The following is a 10858-nucleotide window of genomic DNA, read 5'->3' on the forward strand; positions in this document are numbered from 1 at the left end:
AAGGTTATTTTTGAGACTGGAAGTCTGTGACTAGTGATGTGCCTCATGATTCTGTGCTGGGCCTATTGCTGTTTGTCATCTATATCAGTGATTTAGAGGAGAACATGCAAGACATGATTAGCTAATTTGCAGAGAACACTAAAGCTGGTGGGGTACTGCAAATAATGAAGATGGCTGTCAAAATTTGCAGCAGGATCTTGATCGGTTGGGCAGATGGGCTGAGCTATGACTTTATTCCTTGGAGCACAGAAGGATGAGGGGTGATCTTAGAGGTGTATGAATGGATTGGATAAATGCAGTCTTTTGACCAGAGTAGGGGAATCAAGAACTAGAGGATGGTGGCTTAAGGTGGAGGTGTGTGTGCGCGTGTGGATTTAGTAGCAACCCCAGGGGTATCACTTTTATTTTACACAAAGGGTGGTGGGTATGGAATGAGCTGCCAGAAGTGATAGTTAAGGGAGATGCAGTCATAACATTTAACACATTTGGACAGGTACATGCATAGGATCGGTTTATGGCCCAAGCACGTGCAGGTGGGGGCTGGTGTAGACAAAGCATGTTGCTTGTCGTGGGTGAGTTGGGTCGATGGCCCTATTTCCATGCAGTAAGACTATAGGCAGCTGAAATAAGTCCATTAATTATAGGTCTGCAGATATAACAATGGTACAACATTAGAAAGAAGAGGCAGATGATGTATATGCACTCAGAAAGGCCGGGATTAATCAAACTGCAAATTTGAATTGCATAAGATATATATTTTTTTTTAAATCACTAGTACCAAGAACTTAAAGTTAGAGTTTGCCATGCACTTGTTCACACAATTTAATAGGATGTAGAATTTGCATTAAGATCTGATAGTTAAATTTGCTCCAACTATTCAAACAGTAAATTACCAAACATACTGCACCAATTTGACGCTATGCAGCTTATTCAATCCATCGCAGCATTGGAAGATTGATTCTTGGCCAATTCTACAACGTGATTAAAATTATTTACAAACCATATGGTTAAACAGTTTCACTATCATTGTCGATTGGACACGACCATTGTAATCTGGCCCAGATACTGCAAAGCCAGTGTTTAAAAAAACCCCACACAAATTGGCATCCGCCAATGGACTGCGATAATTAAAACATGTCCGAAGATCCCTGGAGAGAAAGAAAACAAAGTGTTGGAGGAACTCAGCGGGTCAGGCAAAATCTGTGGAGGGAATGGACAGGCGACATTTCGGGTGAGACCGTTCTTCAGACACCTAGCGAACCTCTTCCAGATGAATAAATTATCCCATTTGTCAATTAATTCTAGGGGCAAAAAAATCCTACCCCAAATCATGAACTATACTCCTCATTTAGTCCAGTACCCTCATCTGAAAGTAAACGAGCGAGTATATTTGAAACAAATTGGAGAGCGTTACTACCTATTACATTTAATTTGTTGAGCTGATCCTTCTCAGAGCCTTTTCCTTCTCAGAGCCTTTTCACTTCAAAAAATATTGTTATTTCAAGTCCCTGACGGTTGTGTGAGCGAGTTAACGTATTCGATACACAGTATTAAAATCCGCCCACTTTAAACCACAGTAACAAAGCATCTACAATCCTACGCAAAAACTCCACGAAATCCAAAACTGGGACACACCGGCGCTATCACAATCACAGCCTCTTGGTTTAAAACTGGTTTGAACTCGTTGCTGTAACAAAACTGTTTGTATGCAAACAAATTTCTGCAGCTGTGGGCGAAACAGCCACGCCGGGGTCACATCGCTCACTCAATCCCCTCATCAAGTTGCACAAATGAAAGGCTATTAATACAACCACCTTTTGCACACTAACGAATCACATGGATGGGTCTGTGGAGGGGAGGAAAGAAAGAGGGATGCATCCAATTGCTACTTCAACACAGAGCATAGGATGGAGTGAGGAAACATATTTTTTTTAATGGCACTTCAGGGCGCGTGTTTAAAAGCGTGCACTGACCATAAACACTGTGACCTCTCTCGAAACATCCAAAGTTTGGAGGAGAAGGGGGGTTCGGATAGCAATTCCTCCTTCACGGCCCTTCACCCCGCATAGTTCGTCCGGCGTTACACACCCTTCTTGCTGCAGATAAAACGGCTGCTTCTCTCCCTCCCTCCGAATCGGGCTCCGGCGGATTTCTGTTGTAGGCGGAGGAGGAGGCAGAGGCGGGAGGAACCGCCACAAAGCGCAGGCGCAGCAGCCGCCGCCAAGCCCGCGCCTGCTCAGTGCGGCGGCCGGCGCTCCGCCCTCCCGCGGTCACCAAGGCGGTTTAGCGCTCGAGCTCAGTTTGAACCAAAGATCCTATAGCAAAGCAATAGGATCTTTGGTTTGAACAGCGTAGACGGTTGGAGCGAGTAGACCCCGGCCGTCCCGCTCCCCTTCTCCCTCACCGGCCACAAACAGTCGGAATACCGCCTCATCATAAATCAAAAGGGATATTGTCAGTGAAGTCTAGGTAAGCGGCTGTCCTTGTTAGTCTATTTAAAGAGCCGGCGATGTCTTTCGTCGTGCGCTACATGCTGGACTACTGAAGAAGGGTCTCGTCCCCTTTTCTCCAGAGATGCTGCCTGACCCACAACAGTTATTCCAGCATTTTGTGTCGTATCTTCGGTGTAAACCAGCATCTGCACTTCCTTCCTACACACTGCACCATTTAGTTTAAAGATACAGCAATGGAAGCGTGCCCTTCAGACCACCGAGTTCACGCCATTGATCACAATAGATAATAGGTGCAGGAGGCCATTCGGCCCTTCGAGCCTGCACCGCCATTCACTAATCATGGCTGATCATCCTCTAAATCAGTACCCTGTTCCTGCCTTCTCCCCATATCCCTTGACTCCGCTATCTTTAAGGGCTCTATCTGACTCTCGAAAGCATCCAGAGAATTGGCTTCCACCGCTTTCTGAGGCAGAATTCCACAGATTCACAATTCTCTGGGTGACAAAGTTTTCCTCATCTCCGTTCTAAATGGCCTACCCCTTATTCTTAAACTGTGGCCCCTGGTTCTGGACTCCCCCAACCAACATCGGGAACACGCTTGTTCTACATGGGATATTCTTATCCACTCCCTACACATAAAGGGCTTTAAAAAAAAAATAAACAGTATAATTAACCTACAAACCCGCATGTCTTTGGGATGTGGGAGGAAACCCACGCGGTCACAGGGAAAAGGTGACAACTCCTTACCGACAGCACCCGGGGTCAAGATCGAACCCGGGTCTCTGGCGCTGAGAGGCAGCAGCTGCACCATTGTGCCGCAATGCACAAAAGCATTGCAATTTTAAAACATAAAGTATAAGTAGTCTTTTGCACTGCTCCCTCCACACGCACGTACATCTTTGCAATTTACTTTCATCCCGCATTATCGTGTCTGCCCTGCAATAAGTGATGGGAAAGTACTCGAGACATTGCACGAGGTTGTTTAAAACCAGCCACCGAGGATGGTTCATTCTGAAATCCTTGCGGTGGTTTAAAAAAGGGGCGGGGTAACTGTCTATGGGTAAAAACAAATAAACTTAAAATCGCTTGATTTTAAGCTTAAACTAAAATTTTGCTTAATTCAAAAGTCTCCGAGCAGAATTACGTCTTGGCGTTGCAAGTGAAGTCCTGCAGGTCGTGTCGTTCATCGCCAGAGCGAGAGAGGCAGAGTTTAGTTAACAACAACACCATCCGTAAATCTTTAAACCCTGGCCAAATGTTTCCATTAACTACAGTAATGCCGGGAAAAGGAACCAGATCAAAGCTCATCCAAAGTTAACGCTTAGCCCCTACCTTATTCCCTTCTGAGAGTCTGTAACAGAGAGCAGGTCTGGATCCTGTCTGGTTTTTTTTAAACGGTGTGATCTGTTTTGCCTTAACTATACGTGCGAGAGATGATAAAGCCTTCCAGCACTGACCAGCTTCAATTGGTGCAGAGATTTTACTACTCTGTAACGACACTCATCATGTGGTCAACAGCTGGAAGACTGCAGTATTACAAGACGTGAAATGAACTAAAAAAATATGCATAAGCATTCACGGTGTAAAACAAATAATTGTTTTTTTTTTAAATAAAATGGTGTGCCACGCTATTTGTTTTTAGATGAGGGATACACAATAGACTACGATTTTTTTTAGTTCTTGTCTCGAAATCTCATCAAAATTGAGAATGTAATTGAAATAATATTTTAAGTAGTTACAGCAAAGCCTTTTCAAAACTGCTACAACTTTCTCGGTGTTGTCAGCAACGCAAATGCCAAAAAAACGTTGACCCTGATGTGGACTGGGTGGGGACTGCACAATGGGGAAATTTGATGAACTCTGCAATGAATTGGTGGGGGTGGGGGGGATTTGTACCACTGCAGCTGCAAAACACAGAAACGAATCAAAAACTTCAAGCCATGCATTGAATTCCAGGAAAAGAAAGTCATATCCAATTAAATAAAAAGTTTTTTTGGAGATAATAATATAAAACACAATGACGTTAAATATTTTGCCTACTTTGTAAAAAAAACTAAATGTGCGTTGTCAATTTTAATTTGGGAATGTAACTATTTTGGTGTAGAGTGTGTTTATGCAAATATATTAATTATTGGTTTAAACTGGTAGCATTTTTATTTTACATAATTCCGAACAATGGCTCTGCAAAAGAATATTCATTTCTCTGTAACATATGGAGTGTCTTTTCTTCTCCAGGAAATCAGTTATTTCCTGTTCAATGTATTGCACAACAAAGTATGCTTAACAGTTCCAGTCTCTGGACTGTCTATAAACTCGACTTTTTACACTATGCTTTTTGCTTACTTCAAAGCATACCCAGTTATCCAGACTGCAACTCCCTGTGAAAAACAACTGTCACCAATATAAGGAAGCAGTTCTAACATTTGTATATGTCCCAATGAAACACAGACAGGTAACTTATGTGAATGGAATGAAACTGGCATTACCCAAAAAAATGTATTTTGACAATTGATTAAAGTTTATTAAAATTGTTTTTGAAATAAGGGAGAGGAGATGGTTGTTTCTCTGATTTAAAGTAGACCAAAGATTCCCAATCTTTTCCAGATCTAGCAGCCCTGCTCAGGTTTACCAGGTTTAATGTTTTTATCTCTAATATTCAACATTGTACAAATATACATTTGCAATTAAAAAACTGGCTCAAGGGGACTATTTGTCATGGATGAAATAGTTTGTTAAACTAGCAGTGAGTAAATGGTTGGACAGATGGGTAATATTTGAATTGTAAATTATGTTTTCTCCAAAAGGTGTTGGTGATATTTTGATATAATTCCAGAAAATGATGAAAATCCACATTCATATGGGTATATTTCATTGCAAATAATTTAAACAGATGGAAAATTTTTGTCTGACAATTCAGAGAACTGTATGAAATAGTTTTTGGCAGAGAAGACTGACCAAAGAGATTTTAGAAGTATACTAAGGGAGAAAAAGTAACCACAGAGAATTTGGCCCCTCAGAAATCAAAGTACTCATCAATGTGTGGAGCCTGCCGGAGATGGGTGTTGTATCTCTGTTTTTACTGGGGAGAAAGGGGTGACAACAAGGGAACATGGGAAAGGTAATGGGGATGATTTGGGATAGTAGAGGAGGTGCTAGATGTCTTAAAACAAATGAAAGAACCCTATGGCAGAGAATATATCTGGCTGAGATTAATGCATCATCATTAGCTGCAAGTGAGGTGCCAGAGGACTGGAGGTTTACAGATATTGTGCCTTTCTTTCAGAAGGGCTGCAACGAGAAAACTGAAAATTATAGACCAGTAAGCTAAACATTTGTGGTTGGTAAGTTAAACCCCTGTCTCACGGTGCGAGCTGACCCACGAGGTACCCCGAGTTTAAAACAAATTTAACTCGTGGTAATCACGTACAATTAACGTAGCGGGAACGTCGGAACTCGTGGCGCAACTTAGCGACTCGTGGCACCCGTGAAACTTGTTAACTCTTGAAAAAATTCAAACATGTTTAAAGTTTTCCACGAGTAAAATGTACTGCTGAAATTAAAAATTGAAACATTTAAACACGTTGTAAAAACGTAGTGGCCCGTGCGTTTACTTTAGTGACTCGTTAGTATACCGTGGGCACTCTTTAACTCAGCGGGCAGGCAGCATCTCTGGAGAGAAGGAATGGGTGAAGGGATGACATTTCCAAATTTCTGCTGCGTCTTTGTGTAACTCCAGCACTGTGTGTTCACTTTTTGTCAACCAGCATCTGCCCTTTCTTGTGTATGACATTATTTGTATCCGTGGCAGTTGATTGTCGCTCCCTTCAGTTTCCCAGGGGGTCGGGACGGGACTGGAGTTGGGAGGGAAAGGTGGGGGGGCGAGGAGGGAGGAAAGAGGGTGGAGAGTGGAGGGAGAGGAGGGGGAGACAGATGGGGGTGTCTTCATTCACTGGCGGCGGGTGTCCGTCACTGAAACAGGCAGGTGAGATTTCACATCCACCTTGTGTGTGTGTGTCTCTCTCCCTCCCTCCCTCCCTCTCACACAGGCTGAGAGACTCTGCCTCTGTGAGTGTACGTCTCTTTCTCCCCCTCTCCCACACACAGTAAGACCGAGGTACTGTGCTCAGTCCACCTGTGTCTCCCACATACACAGTAAAACTCTGCTTTGTGTGTGTATATATACGTCTCCCCTCATTTATCTCTTTCTCCCCCCCCCCCTCTCTCTTTCTCTCCCCCCACCTCTCTCTTTCTCCCCCCACACCCAATAAGACCGGTGTATTCTGCTTAGTCTCTTTCCCTCCCACACACACAGATAGACCGAGGTCCTGTGCGCTCTTTCTCTCTCCCCCAGTCACGCCGAAGTACACCACACTGCCTCTGTGCCTCTCTCTCTCTCTCTCTCTCTCTCCCCCTCTCTCCTTCCTACACAGTCAGAGGTCCACACTGTCTCTGTGTCTCTCTCTCCCCTACACACACACACACACACAGATACACACTGAGGTACCCGCGGTGTGTTGTGTGTGTCTGCCTCTCTCTCTCTCTCTCCCACACCCGCACACAGACAGTCAGTCAGTCAAGGTACTCCACACTGTGTGTGTGTGTGTGTGCCTGTGTCTCTCTCTCTCTGAGGTACTCCCCCACACCCGCACACCCGGGCAGGGTGCATCTACAGTCAGTCAGGCAGTCAGAGGACTCCCACACTGCACTGTGGCTGGGAGCGGTGTGAGGGCAGGGCGAAGTTGGTCACCAGCGGGGCAGTCTCGGCTCTCCTCTCCCTATCACAGTCATTTATAGAGAGGTAAACAAACCCCCTGCAACAAAGTGCTCTCTAATCATTGACAAAAAAGTTAATACACACCAAAAATAACAATCAAAAGAAATAGGGCAGACATGTAAAATAAAGAAACACCTCCCTCAGGCTGCAAAGCCCCAGGCATGGTCAGACAGTGACACTCCGGTCGTGAGGGGGCTCCATGCAACGCAGGGTGTTCCAGAGTGCCGAGAGCACAACAGAGAAGGCTCTATCCCCCAGCTGGGAGCGGCTCCAGGAGCAGCTGGAGGGCTGAGGGACCGGGGGAGCGTATGGGTGGAGCAGTTGGTCACCAGTAAGGCGGGCAGTCATTCAGGATTTCTCCACAGTATCCACCCGAAAGTTGTCGGAGCAGTGTAGGGAGGCAGAATTGGCGATATGTGCTCCCTCTTTCGAGTCCCTGTTAAAAGGCGAGCAGCAGCATTCTGAACCAACTGGAGACGAGCCAGTGAAGAACGAGCAACACCAAAATAGAGCGCGTTACAGTAATCCAGCCTAGATGTAATAAAGGCATGTCGGAGCAAGGCAGCGGCGGGATGGTGGCCATGCAGTCCAAGTTTCGCTGGATCCTCGTAATCCTCTGCCTGTCAAATGGGTGAGTTTAACCTGACCCCCCCCCCCCAACCTCCCTCAACTCATGGCCTGGGCACCAAAGCAGCTCAGGAGGCGAACCCTGAACTCTATCTCCCAACAATCTGATGTGCACATCCGTCCACATTCAAAGATTTCATCTCCCGTCTCCCCGCAGTGTGTAGACCTGGCAGTAAATTCAATTAAAATATAGCAAACCTCCGCCCGCTGGTCTTCTAACAATGTGATGTGTGTTTCACACAAATCATAAGTATGACTGCTCTGGCACTGGACGGTCCGCATTTTCCCTTTGTAGGTCACATCAGTAGATGCGGCCGCGCTAAATTCTATCTTTAAATCAAAGCCGCAGGATGGAGATGTCTTCTTTAACATTGTCGCGTATTAAAACAGACCTTCATTCAGGTTGGCTCAAGAGTAACTCGGGAGACGAACTTGGAACATCGCAGAAATTACAAGTAAACGGCAAACTTAGTCAAACCCGTGGAAACGCGGTTAAACTCTTGATCATACACTTGGAATCTCGTACACAACCACGAGTCTTTCACTCGGGGTACCTCATGGGTCAACTCGCACCGTGAGACAGGGCTTTTTACTGGATGGGATTCTGAGGGATAATGTACAAAGATTGGTTGATTAGGGACCATCAGCATGGCTTTGTGCATGAGGAATCTTGATTCATGAATTTTAATTATTTGAACAAGTAACCAAGAAAGTTGATGAGGGCAGAGCAGTAGGTGTAGTCTATATGGACTTCAGCAAGGCCTTTGATAAGTTTTGGCATGGTAAGCTGCTTTAAAAGGTTAGATGACGTGGGATCTAGGGAGAGCTAGCTAAATGGATATTTAATTGGCCTGATGGTAAGAAACAGCAGGTGACAGTGGAAGGTTGGTTCTTGGAGTGGAGGCCCTTGACACATGGCACATGACAGGGGTTATTGGTGTTTGTCATTTACATAAATAATTTGGATAAGAATGCTCAAGGCAAGATGAGTAAATATGAAGATGACACTAAAATAGGTAGTATCGTAGACAGTGAAAAGGGTTATCAAGAATATCACAACAGGATCTGATCAACTGGATTAGTAGTCTGAAAAATGGCAAAATAAGTTTAATTCAGGTATGTGCAATGTGTTGCATTTTTTGGAAGTCAGACCAGGGAACGACTTTCACATTGACCATAGGGCCTTGGGAAGTATTATGGAACAGAGGGACCTGGGAGTGAAAGTATCTAGTTCCCTGTTTGTCAGTTTGGGCATTGCGTATCAAAACATGTAGACAGGAGAGATTGCAGATATTGGAATCTTGAGGGAAAAAACAAAGTTCTGGAGGAACTTAACAGGCCAGGCAGCATCTGTGGAGTGATATTTACAGATAATATTTTGGGTTGGAACACTTCTCCAGATTCTCTGAAATGCTGTCTGTCCATTTCCCCCCATAGATACTGACTGGCCTGCTGACTTCCTCCAGCACTTTGGGTTTTTTTCAATTGTGTGTAGAAGTTGGGATTATATGTACCGGTAGTACTTATACAAAAATTAGTGAGGCCATACATGGAGTACTGTGTTCAGATTTGGTCACACTGCTGTTATGTCACTGCCAAAAAATATGCTATTATGATGGAAAGAATGCAGAGAAGATTTACAAGGATGCTGCCAGGAATCACAGGATTGAGTAATAGGGAGAGGTTAGGCAGGCTCGGACTTTATTCCTTGGAGACCGAAGGATGATCTTATAGAGGTGTATTAAATCATGAAGGCCTTAGATAGAGTGAATAAACTTAGCCTTTTTTTAAGGTGTTGGGATATCAAGAACCAGAGGGCATAGGTCGACAAATTGAATTTTTTGTCATTGCACAATTATGGTGAGGTATAGGTACAAAGAAAATATTTGCTTGCAGAAGCATCACAAGCATGTGGATCTGGACAACCAAATGGAAACATAAATTATACATAAATTATACATCAATTCTGCAAGACAGTATAAAAGAAAAAAGACTAACAAAAAAAGACATTAGTGCAAAACACAATTAGCAAAAAACAAGTCCACGAGACACAGACAGTCGGTGGTATTCTGTAATCAAGGTATGATTATGCGGGCTGGGCTGTTTCAAGAACCTGAGAGTTGTAGGAAACTGGAGACACAAGACACTGCAGATATTATGAGCATGAGCAAAACAAAGTTTTTGAGGAACTCAATGGGTCAGGCAACATCTGTAAAGAGAACAATTGTATGAAAGTAACTGTTCCTGAACCTGGTTGGTGTGCGACTTCAGACTTCTGCAACTCCTGCCCAATGGTGACATTGACTAGTGGACATGGTCCAGATGGTGGAGATCCTTGATGAAAGATGGCACCTTGCTAAGGGAGCACCTCATATAGATGCATTAATTGGTGGTGACGGCTGTGTCCTGGATGGACTGAGTTATTGCACCGCTCACTGTACCCTCTTGTCTTTCTGTGCATTAAAATTGTCGTATTAGTTTATCATGCAACCAGTCAGGATACTTTCCACAGTTCATCTGTTGAAGTTTGTTAGAAAGTCCAGTGACATGCGGAATCTGTTTAACCTTATCGTAAAGGTTTAAGGTAAGAGGGGAAAGATTTAATAGAGGCAACATTTTTCATAGTGTGGTATGTCTATTAAATGAACTGCAGAGGAAGTGAGAGCTCAATCTTGACTTTGCCACTGTTTGAGGTTTACAGAATATTTTCTTGCTTTGGCTAAGTACTGCTGAGAAATTGTTAATGTGCATTTGACCCAGTTGGTCATGTTTTCCATTGAGAGAAAGTACACACACTTAATTGACTTGCCAGTTCCATGAGATGTTCTGAGTTTAGTTTATTGTCATGTGTACCGTGGTACAATAAAAAAAACCTTTGTTCCGTGCTCACTAGTGGCTTGACATCACCTTTAACACTTTCCTGAAATTGTAGTTCATTCCATGTCAAGAATTCAGACATTTGAGTAGATTTCTGTATTGCTTTCCTCTTGGAACAGAAATGTAC

At 43.9% G+C, this 10858-nt stretch overlaps 1 protein-coding gene across 1 annotated transcript in view; it reads right to left on the bottom strand.

Annotated features, from left to right (window-relative positions):
* LOC129704086 (gamma-adducin-like) overlaps positions 1-2131 on the bottom strand; it is a 133478-nt gene extending 131347 nt beyond the window's left edge. The window contains exon 1 of the mRNA XM_055646970.1: positions 1974-2131. The gene's annotated coding sequence lies outside the window, so the exon portion shown is untranslated. The remainder of the gene's footprint in view (positions 1-1973) is intronic.
* Positions 2132-10858: the final 8727 nt, after the last annotated feature.

Source organism: Leucoraja erinacea, chromosome 15, assembly GCF_028641065.1.
Source record: "Leucoraja erinacea ecotype New England chromosome 15, Leri_hhj_1, whole genome shotgun sequence".
Classification (NCBI taxonomy): domain Eukaryota; kingdom Metazoa; phylum Chordata; class Chondrichthyes; order Rajiformes; family Rajidae; genus Leucoraja; species Leucoraja erinaceus.